The sequence below is a fragment of the Nomia melanderi genome, chromosome 1, assembly GCF_051020985.1.
Source record: "Nomia melanderi isolate GNS246 chromosome 1, iyNomMela1, whole genome shotgun sequence".
In the NCBI taxonomy this organism is placed as follows: Eukaryota; Metazoa; Arthropoda; class Insecta; order Hymenoptera; family Halictidae; genus Nomia; species Nomia melanderi.
Genome location: NC_134999.1, coordinates 665531 through 677549, shown reverse-complemented (window position 1 = coordinate 677549; position 12019 = coordinate 665531). Strand labels below are relative to the sequence as shown.

At 29.9% G+C, this 12019-nt stretch overlaps 1 protein-coding gene and 1 long non-coding RNA gene across 5 annotated transcripts in view; one reads left to right on the top strand and one right to left on the bottom strand.

The window, feature by feature from the left end:
- shn (zinc finger protein schnurri) overlaps positions 1-12019 on the bottom strand; it is an 84519-nt gene that overhangs the window by 42007 nt on the left and 30493 nt on the right. The window lies entirely within an intron of this gene.
- Positions 2975-6220, top strand: LOC116428735 (uncharacterized). Its single transcript, XR_004235336.2, has 3 exons — positions 2975-3265; positions 4483-4664; positions 5788-6220. It is a non-coding gene; the product is annotated as an uncharacterized LOC116428735 (long non-coding RNA).

Here is a 12019-nt window from a genome sequence, read left to right as displayed (position 1 = left end):
GAATTAAAATTCATTGCAGTTTTTATATTATTATGTTTCATTCGTTAGTACTGTATGTATTATGAGTATATAAAAATTGCGGTCAAGCAATAGATATAATACTGTGAATGATTCACTTCAAAGTTCGTTCTCTGTGCATGAAAAAATATTTTTGATCACTTCCCAATTAAAAGCTTACTTGTGCAAGAAAATATGAGTTCCAAAGGATTTATTTTTCTTCCGTAGTAAAAGGTTGATTTTACGCTTTTACAAAGCGTTTAAGAATGGGAAATACTAATATTTAAAAATATATAAAATAGTCACAATGCTTATTTTGATTTGTTATAAACATTCTTGAAATGAAGACATAAAATTTAAGGTGTATATGTTTCCTATTTTTATAAAATTTTGTCCTTTCCTTTTTTACAAAGGAAATTGGCACTTTCAAATACTCTCATGAAAAATGACCTCCCAATCCAGAATAAATATTTAAATTAACTTCTTTCTGGCACTTGTTTCAATCAAGAAATGTTCGATCGCATCTTTAAAGCTTCGTTCGTATCAGTCGACATGTTTTACTTCAAGCCTCGAAAATTTAAGTAACTTCAAATTATTTTGTTAATGTGATACTGTTATTTATTCAAGTAAAAATATATTATATTTCCATATTCCACATAAAGTAAACGAGTAAGTAACCTGTATTTAAACGGATCAGAATGAAAGAGTTTGTCTAATATGAAGTAGGATTAAGATTTTTGTTTCTTATTGAAATCCTAACTAAAATAGCAAATAAATGAATCAATCGAATGATTAAGTAAGGTATGTTTGACGCTTGCTTATTAAGTCGCTTAATATTCAAGGCCTCGAGCATTATTCTTACGGAATTATGCGAGAATTACATTACGAAAGCGGAAGGAGCCAAGTTCAACAGTTCAGATCACTTGATCGTAGTTTGCACGTGCGTAGAATTTTCCTTTCATTGGATTTTCATTTGTAAGTATATATATATACCTAATGAGACTCGTGAAACGAGGCGAAGTATTTCTCACTTTAGTAAGTAGGCTGACACGGAATTACATAGAATATACTTGCAGAGGGTTGTTTCAATTTTCAATGAATCTACAATCGGATTACATACATTTACTCACGATAGTCCCTGAACCGTTGCATCTGTAATTTTCAAGAAATCAAATGCACACGGTGGAGTCACAGCTATACAATATTGCGATAGACCAAAGTTTCAAGTGTTAAGAATATGAGAGTAAAGTTAAAAAAAATCTAATAACGTAATACAAACAACTAACAGAAGACTAAATACAAACCGACGAAATAAATAAAGCTTATGGGGGTCACAACGTTTTTCGAATTCATGAATTATTTTTGTATTAATTAATGCGAATATTTAGTGGTCTATCCTTAGCATTAAATAGTTGTTACAATCAATGTTCCATGCTACATGTAAAGTTTTTTCTTTTATGGGATCCCATAATACTTAATATTTCTTTAACAAATGCTCGATATGATTCAGATCTGAGGTTTGTGGAAATGTTTTCTGACAAACCAAATTTCTTCGCGTTTTCGTTTGTTTGAAAATCTTTAAATACTTATATTTATTTAAAATCTCGTCAATGAAAACGAGATTTCATGTTCCATTACCGCCATACACCTCTATATCATAACAAAGCCACCTCCATGTTTCATAACCGGAATTAGATTTCACTTTTCTAGTCTCGTATTTTTCTGTCACGATATAAAATGTTGCTCATTTGGGCCAAAAGAGCTGAATTTACTTTCAACTAAAAAATTTACTTTATCCCAGAAAGTATTAACTATATTTATACAGTTTTGTTTAAACTTTTTTCCATATTTTCTGCGCTGATGTACTATATGGCTGCTTCTGCAGTATTCATCTAGGACAACGGTGCATCCGAATAATTCTGAAGCACAAATCGGCATGTACTTACATATAAGCTTTCTGAAATTGCTAGTAATCATTTTAGCACGTGTTGGTGCAGAAATGCATGGATTTTTTTTTTATTTCACATATAATAAGCTTTCCCCCTCTTTAGGAATCAATTCTCTTCCTTCTTTTACTTTTTAATCATGGAATGTATAGTTGACTTACTTTTATTTGTGAAAAATGTTACTATCAGTTCACTGGTTTCATAGTTCTATAAATTTTCAGAATTTTGTGACCCCCCATAAGCGATATGTTTATAATTGCCGATTCTCTTAATATGTAATAGGTAACTCAATTGGACCTCTACGATCCTTGGTACAATTAATTTTCCAAAATTAATCACATGTGTACTATTTACTATTTTACAAATTTCCTGCTTTGTTCCTCGTTCCTATTCTTTCGCGAAACACTTCATTTCAACCGGTTGACAGATATGTGTTTTTCATTTACGTATTTGCACGACGAAAATATTCTCTTTATTAACTTTCTTTTCAGTACTCCAAACATTTGCTTTTTCCAGGATTATTTCGTACAGGTAAGTACAGAGGACCCGCCACGTCTGTGCCGACCACCTATAAACTAAACGTGCATAAGTCCACCTCGATCCTTCTAGGAAACATAGTAGTCGAGCCACTGTGTTCTCAGGATTTCATAAATATAAGAAGACATAAATTCGACGCCAATGTTCGGTACATCTCATTTCGTCGCATTCTGTCCAGTCTGTTTTCTTCGTCACACGGCTCGACCAATAAGACTGTATCGCTTTTGATTTGACTTCAACCTACTTGAAACGTTTCTCTTATTTTTACACCTCTGACATACAGTGTCATTTTTCATTCGTTCCGCGAGCCTCGATTCACCCGGTATTTGCTGCTAACTTGCGGAACAATACCCACAATCATAAACCCTTACCGTTAAGAGAAGCTTCGAAACTCGGTGCGGTCAAGCTCGCGCTTGATAATTTTTCAAAGTTATTTTTCTTCGCGTACATCTCACTTTAAAGAAGAAGTCTTCTCCGCCGTCAGTCATGGAAGAGTTAGTGACGTTCTTTCTGCTCCTCCTCCTCCTCTTTCTCTTCTAGGATGAAATCAACATTCGTACGAAATCACTCAGTCGGCCAACATCTCGTTGGACAAGCCAGCTTTATCGGTCGAACATACAAGTTCCATCTCGTTCGTCAGACATTCGTGTTAAGTTCTCGTTACGAAGAGTCTCGTAAAGCCTCCTGTTCATAATTACGTATGTGAATTTCCTTCTCGACAATTAATTTTGCGAAGACAGAACAATAGTTTTAATTGACGGATCTAGGTGGCCAAAATTAATTTGGTAAGTGGGTATCATATCAGGTTCGCGCACGTAAATTACGTACACGAAAGATTGAAAACATAAACCTTACACCCCAAGAGGATAAACAGAAAACCCATGTATGTACTTACTTACAAGGGAAGTTATCGAATCCGGAAATTAAAAAGATTATAAAACCTTGTGCGCAAGTAGAATAAGTCAAGCCTAATATATTGCAATTTTTTCGTGTCGAATTTCACTTTGAAAGGGTGAAACCACCCCCTGAAAACAATACAAAATTTTCTTTCCCGTGGATTAGCTTGAGAACAATAAGAGGTAGCGAAAAAGAGTTTCAACAAAAAATACATTATTCTTTCACGTTTAGAAAACTGAAAAATAAAATTTAAAAAAAAATTAAAGTTCCTTTTTCTTTAATTGCAATGTACTAAGTTTTACTTACTCTACTTATATATAAAGTTTCGTAATTTTTTTAAATTGCGGGTTCGATAACTTTCCTGGTTAGTTAAATACCCGTGACTCCGCAGCGCGTACGCAATCGACGCGAGGCTCAATGCAATATTATTCTTGTAAATATTGAAAAACAATATATCATAACCTGTTTGAAGTATCGAAAAGGAAAGCAATAAAAAGTTAAAGCTTTTACATATTTTGAGTAGAGTAAAATCCTTTTTGTGGAAGACTGCGTTGAATTTTAGAAAATATCTATTTATATCTTCCTCTCCCATTATAGAATTTGAAATATTCCTAATTATATATGTAGACGGTAATAATTTTGTAAAAAAATGTATGGAAACTAAAAGAGAAATTTTTTTTGGAGATTATAAATTACAAGAAATGTGTACCAAGAAAACAACCGAGACAGTTATAATTATTAATCATTCCAATAACTTAATTTGTGGATATTTTATATGAAATTAATTAATACAAACTAAAATAATATTGTCAGATTAGATGATCTGAATAATATATTGTAATATATATATTTATCTTATCCGTTTTCTATAAAGATGTAAGAAAAAGGCATTACATGCTCATTATAAGAAATAGAAGTAATTTTTACGTATGTTACGTAAAAAAGTATCTTGAGAACTTCTCTGTTTAAATATCCATAAATATGGAAATACTCGCACGATCTCATTTACATAATATACATCGTATATTTCTATATGTTACATGATCAGGTATCACTGTTTTCTTTCCCAATGTCGTTAATTTACAAATTACTATTTCTATTTCAGTTTTTCAGTCAAACAAACGGTTCTTAATATTTTACATCACCAAAGTCGCTATTACGAAGATATTGTAAGAATACAGAATTCGACAACTGAATATAATATCAATAATAATCAGACGATCTTATGGCGCATTGAACCGTTTAAAATGTAGAAAAGAAGAACAGTTTATTATTTCATACCAATATGTGAGTTAATTTAAACAATGATAGTGTGAATGAACGAAATTTAAAGCGTTTGAAACGCGGTGTTGTTAAATGCGAAATTTATCTTTGGAAAGTGTAAGATTACAAGTAACGAATTTTTCTGTAATCTGCGAAAGTTGTCGTAAAGTCAGAATGAAACGAAATACTGGGATTATCTTTTAATAAATTATGATGTTGCGATGCAAATAAACTCCATGTAACTATGTACGTAAATAAACCTCAAAATATATATATATATATATATATATGTATGTATAAATTATTAAAATATATAAATATTTCATATTCTGTATTTTAGTCCTTTTAGACAATTTTAAAAACGGTAAAACACGTGTTAATTTAGTAATTTTATAGAATATTTATATCAAGTTTCAAATTAATAGAACCGCCAAATAATTTTTTCCATACAAAGTTTGACACATCGCTTCACCACTTTAAGGGGGAACACCACCTATTTATTCACATACAGACGTCCTACGTATAAGTAAACTTTAGGAATTATTTTGTTAATAACTATTAAGTGAAAACTTCTGATTTTTTCATTATTTTAATTATTATGGAAATGACAAGCATTTGAAGTACAAAAACTTATTTTTACCCCAAAAAGTTAGCTGTAAATATTTATAAAAAATTAAATATTTGAAATATCGAAAAATCCGTATACGATATTTTAGATAATATATTTCTGTTTATAAATCCACAACAATTTTTGTTTTCGGACGTTTCAGTTGCTTGCAATCGAATCAGCCAACAATGAATGTTTTACGAAAAGGAATTCTAAAGCTAGCGAATAACTGCGCTATTTCCTAACATTTTGACTTCGTAACATTTTACTCAATAGTTATTAACAAAGAAAAAGTGCCTAAAGTTTACCTATATTTAGGACGTCTTTAGATGATGTCTTCCCATAAGGGATGAATTTTGAAGAATCCCGTTTTAGTGAGTTTGTTAGTTATGAAAGAATATACTACCAAAATTTTATGTTTTTAGCTTCAGTAATTTCGGTTTTACGTTAATGAATGAGTCAGGCAGTCGGTTAGTCAGAAATAGAAAGAAATTAATAGGAATTAAATAGAAAGAAACAGTTGAGCATATCAATTTTCAGGCATGAAAAACGAAGAATGACATGTATCTGCGGAAAATCAATTTTAAAGCAACAAAGGACGAAAGGAATGAATATGTGGCTTAGAAGTATTCAAATATAGTAGAAGATTCAACGTGGAATGTTCAGCACAAAGACGCAAAGCCTTTGATCGAAAATCAACATACCATTGTCAAAGAAAGAAACATCGTTTGCTATTCTCGATGTATCTATTTTCTTCAACATCTATATATCCCTTTAATGCATCACTATCAAACAAATCTTATTCATGAATATGTCTCGTACTTCCATCTGCAATACACTGAAATCCAGATACAATGACTCACAAAGGTATCTGAACACTTACCATGAAATACTTTATTAATTATAATAAGTATATTATACAACTCTGTCCGAAATATTATAAACATTGTAAGGAGATATGACTCTTTAGATTATATAGGTAAAGTTTGAAGAAAATCAAAAGATATATACAATAGTTATGAATTATTTGAATTAAAATTAAAAATTTATGATCTTTCACTTCTGATATCTATAATATACCTACTTTTGAGGTATAATATAGCTCTTTCAAAAAGAAAAGCATATGCGAGGCAGCGTATTGTGAAATATTTCATTTAAATATAATATATTACGTTTATCCATTTTTAAACGTTACTACTATATTTATTCACATGTTATTGATTTGCACCTTATTTATCGAACATTCTTTCTAAAAATGACAGCAACGGAATTAAATACTATTCTTAGTGACTCAAAAATATAAATTTTACAATGTTTATAATATTGCGTATAGAACATTTACCACGAATACACGGTAACACAATTAATTTTTACATATACATTACATAGTCTAATATGATACACTTATTTTTGCATAAACATATTACAAAAGCAGCAAAACGAATGTTAGTGAAAATATATAAATAAATAAAAAATAAATCACATTAACCCACTTTTCGTAAGTTGTAAAAGGAGAGTAAAGATTAAGATAATTTCAGTAAATTTTGTTTATGTATTTAGTTCTTAAGTTAATTTCATTATTCATTGTACGCTACAGTCGAATTTCGTTATCAATTTTTTGTACTCTCGTAACCAATGTATGATCTAAATTAACGAGACAAATTTATGATCTAAATTACAATGTGAATCAAATCTTACGTTTCTATACACTCTAGGGGAAAAAATTATTTTTCATATCACTTTCAGCTCTTAAGAAATTTAATTTTGAAAAGGAACATCAAGTTTTCAACTTAAAAAATTTGTTGTGTTAATTGTAAGACCTATACATATACGTTTCTAACAGACAATAATTCTATGAATGCTCTCAAATAATATATACATTGCTATAATGTTATAACTGTTTAAACATCTTTAAATAACGTTTAACGCGAGCGAGGCACACGTCACATATCAATCTTTGCAGATATTTTTCTGTATCTAACAGGAAATGTACAATAACTACTCCACATGATAGAATAGACTGTATCTGTCGAGAACCTACCAAAACAGGCCATAATACGGATTTTATTCTTGTGTCAGAAAATAAAATGTGCCCTTAAATGTAATAAAAGAATGAATCAAGACCAGATTAAGACAATACTTAACACTAAAAAAAATGTGATCATTCATATAGATCTTGAAAATTAGAGCTTCAAAAGTAAATGATTTTTATAAAATACAATATCCGGTAAACTGACGAGTTTTATAAATCTATTGGTAAATCTAAAGAAGGGTTTCGTAATATAAATAACACCATTTTCTCCGTTTAACGCATACAATTAAGAAGTTCGAGAAAATGTAAACGTTCAAAGCAAAAGAGGTAAAAAAGCAATGCAACAATAATAAAGATTTATAAAAAAATAAGTGCCATACTTATTATAGAATTTTATTTGCTGTTCACTTAAAGCTAAGTGCCAGTTTTTATTAATTTGTTCAAATGCAATAATATTTAACGCATGTACGCATATTGTTCAGTTAGAAAGAGCACACTGAAACGTCACGTCATTATTACGTAAGTGATTACGTAAGATACAATATCATTTACGTCTTCAATGTATGCTATTCTAATCAAAAACATGCAAAGTTCGAAAAATAGAATCTACAGCGTTCACGATTGAGTTAGAAGTGAAAGGGTGCAATATCAATCATATGCATCCTAGGTATTACGTTTTTAACCTCTAAGTAATTTAATCATGGTGAAAGAACGATCGTTTAATGGAATTTTATTATTTTTTAATGTAAACGAAATAATCTGCATAAACACTATAAAATAATAACGAACAACGTGCAAAGTTTTTTCTACGTATAAGGCTTCATATAATTTTCTTCATCATTAAAATAACACATATCAAGGAAAGAAAACCATCTAACTTTAAGTACTGTAGTAAAAGTTCATTACAAAATTTCCTAGATCAAAAATGTTAACAAAATGTATCTTTGCAAATATTGCAACTATTTCGCTCTACTCTTCTTATTAATTAATGATTTTTCTCGCGGTTCTATTCTATCAATTATATAAGTTAGCAAAAGTGTATTCAATTTTTATGGCTCCAGCACTAACATTTGTCATAGATAATGATGCAGTATATGTAACAACAAAGCGAATTAATTTTCAGTATTGACAAATGCACAAAATGAACAAATAAGTATTTACCCTATATGTATTTATGTTGATCAACTGTTTATCAAAATGATTAAATGAGAACATTTTCATTTCTTTTTCCATTACTTTTCTTTTGTTTTTAAACCAATATATTATTTCTATGCTTCAGAGTGAAATAGTAACGATTCTATATTACATTAATGTGCTATTCTTTCACATGAAGTTACTGCGAAAACCTAAAGAGGTCAATACTTTTCCGACCCACTGCATTTCGTGAACGAGTTGAAGAAGCTTTCGGCAGTAGAGCTTTTCTTCGATGACGTCTTCTGCGCTGCTGTTCGCTCGACTGCTCGGTAATTTTGGATCGCGCTATTTATACGCGAAAAGAGACATACTGGGAAAATGGAAAGGCATAGAGAAAGAGAAAAAGAAAGAGAAAGAGAAAGAGAAAGAGAAAGAGAAAGAGAAAGAGAAAGAGAAAGAGAAAGAGAAAGAGACCGTGCACTACGCGATTCAAGTTGCTTTGTCTATGGAAGCATTCTTCAGCGATTAAGAGATAAATAATAATAACCATACCTATAATGCGGAAGAAGAAGAGAAAAAAGATCAAAAAATAAAAGAAAATAAAACAAAACAGAACAAAAAAGAGGAAATGAAAATAGCATATCTTTATGACACACATTTGGTAATCAAAACTGTAGTAGAAATAATATTCGGTTGTCACATAAATACGTATGGATGTACTAAACATTTTGTTTGGAATTATTAGTGTCCTAAAGTAAAGAAATGAGAGTGCTGAATTTAAACTAGTCAAAAGTGGCTTCTTATCCATCAAAATCACGCGTATTTGCAATAAGTCATACTTAAATTCTTACACTTAAAACACGTTTATAGTTAATAAAAGTAACAGTAAGTGATAATATAGTGTCGAATATTGTAGCATGGGAAATCATTATTCAATAATGTTTCGATTTAAACAACCTAATTAATAATCTAGTGCTAAACATTGTTGTAATACGATCTATGTGAAATATCAATGGGCGTGTCGTAAAATAAAGGACGCTGCCTACTGACAGTGTTAAATTGTTTATTCAACAAGTAACAAATGATTTCTAACAAATAATAAAACGTCGTGAAATGAGTTCGCAGAATTAATGTGTAAATTAGAGAGAAAATTAAACGACATCAACAATAAAAAGGTGAAATGATCAATTCATTAGTTGCTAACATTTTCCAGGTAACTTAAAGGCAGAAACAGTAGATAACACGCCAGGCACGTGAATGAGTAATCTTTTCCACGGAAAATAACAAATTTTCCTTTCAAACGCGCGTGGTCCCACCGCAACACAAGCATTCGAGGAAAATTTCCAATGAAAATTTACATTACCTATAGTAATCTGGTACATATGGAATGAGAGGTCGTACATGAAATTACATTTTCCATTCAAACTGAGACGAACTGTTGAGAAAGGAAAATAATAGTACATACCAGTAATAAATTATAGATAGTTATATGAATCTGCAAACACGCTTTGGTTGTGCGAGGAAATTTTCATTATTAACTTGAGACAAAAAATGAATTCAAACTGTTATTTTGCTCAGTATGTGCGACTATTTCAATCAATACTGTGGTCTTCATGATTTAGAGGTTACGTGTCAGAAGGGATTAAAAGAAGAGTACGTTGCTACAAATTATTCTAAATATATACCGTATTAGTAAGAGAGTATGATAATTTTCAATTTCATATTTTCAATCATATTTTATATAATTGAAATGACCGCAAAAGTAATAGAAAACTATCGGATTAATATACAAATAAGTATATAGAAATATCAAACAATTTGCCCTCAAATTTTGTTTGAAAATTATCAGTTCTTGCCCTTCCGTAAATTACATCGAAAACGTTAAACTTACTATTTTCTTCCGAAATCATAGCGATTAATAGATTGCTATCCTCTGATATACCTACTATAAAAATTAATTAAAGTTAGTAACTTTTTAGATATTTTAGTATTTCAAATTAGCAACAGTATTCGAAATATACTGCATTTCTTCTATATAAATTTAGCGAATTCATTGTGTAATAATAAAATGTAAATCTACTCAAAAATTGTTCATATTTTGTTGCTCACATCTTTCTTGATATTATAATAAATAATAATGAGATATTAACTTCATGCTATCGAAATCAAATTCTTGTTATTTGAAACATATCACCGTACCAAATTTTCTAATGGTTTTTCAACACACCTATTTTTATTAAAAACAAAAGGATGTAACAATGCATAGATAAATATAATTTAAGGAAGTAACGAATTTTTTGGAAATATTAGAGAAATAAATTTGTCAAGATAATAGGTAAAATATGTAATGAAATTTGTTTATGGACAGATACTTTCAATTCGTTAACAAAATATGATGCCTTTAACTTCAGAAAACATGATTTATTTAAAATAATCCAACTATAGTGTTTAATCGGGAAACTACGTCATATTTGACCCGTTTCCCTTAAAGTTCTTGAATAATTGAATAATGAATAATTACATACGTAACGAGTATTCCTTAAATGCATGATCGAAACTATCATATCCAAGTAGGTAAATACGTAAATATATACATTTCACATCTTTTCAAAAGTTGTTAATGTAATTTAACTTCGCAATTACCCGCGAAGGGATCCAGCAAAAGACTAAATATTTGTTAATATTAGGGAATATTTGATAATTTATGATTTATTTTTGTCTCCATTTACAGAAACCTTAATTAATCTTTGAAAGTGAAATTTAAAAACAAGATACACGAAATAATGCTTTTTCGAAAGAATTCATAACGAGAAGAACCCAACATTAGAATCTTTACATCCGAATCTAGATCTTTTGATCGTCTTTTTTTCATTTCAATGGAACAAGCAACGTTTTCCCTTTATCCGTTTGCTTATTCAATACTTTTGACACTTTAGATCTCTATAATTACAGATTTTTCACTTACAATGTTTTTCGAAGATACTTTCAATTAGTTGTAGTTTATGACGATATATTTCGTTAATAGTAATATTTATTAATCATTGATTAATTTGTACACCATTTTATTATTTTAAAAAATGTTTAGCACAAGGTAATTTATGTACTTCTCAACATCTAAAACATCTTACGTAAGCGTAAGATATTAGTATTCTGAAATGATAAATAAATTATTTAATTATTTTTATTATCACTTGATTATGGCTGATAATAGCGTCTCAATAATAGAAAAATGCTATTTTTAGAATATTTACTGTGTTTAACGTTAAATGCCAAAAAGAGTTACCGTCTTGTGCAAAAGTATTTATTAAAGGGACAATACCAATTCTAAAGTGAACGCGATTTTTAAATATCGACGTAGAAAATACGTAGCATAGATAATATATTATTATCTTCTATAGAACGTTAGTAATTACGAGAGAACGACGAAGATGAAAGGGAGTATAGCGATGGAAAAAGTAAATCTAATGCGAAGGAGATAGCATAAAACTGTGTAATGAGCCAGGTAAAAGTACAGAAAGCGAAGAGGTTAATGCAATTTCGCAATCTTTGTGTATAACGGACTCATTGAGCACGAGGCAACCCCTTTATAAACGGATAACCAGCCAG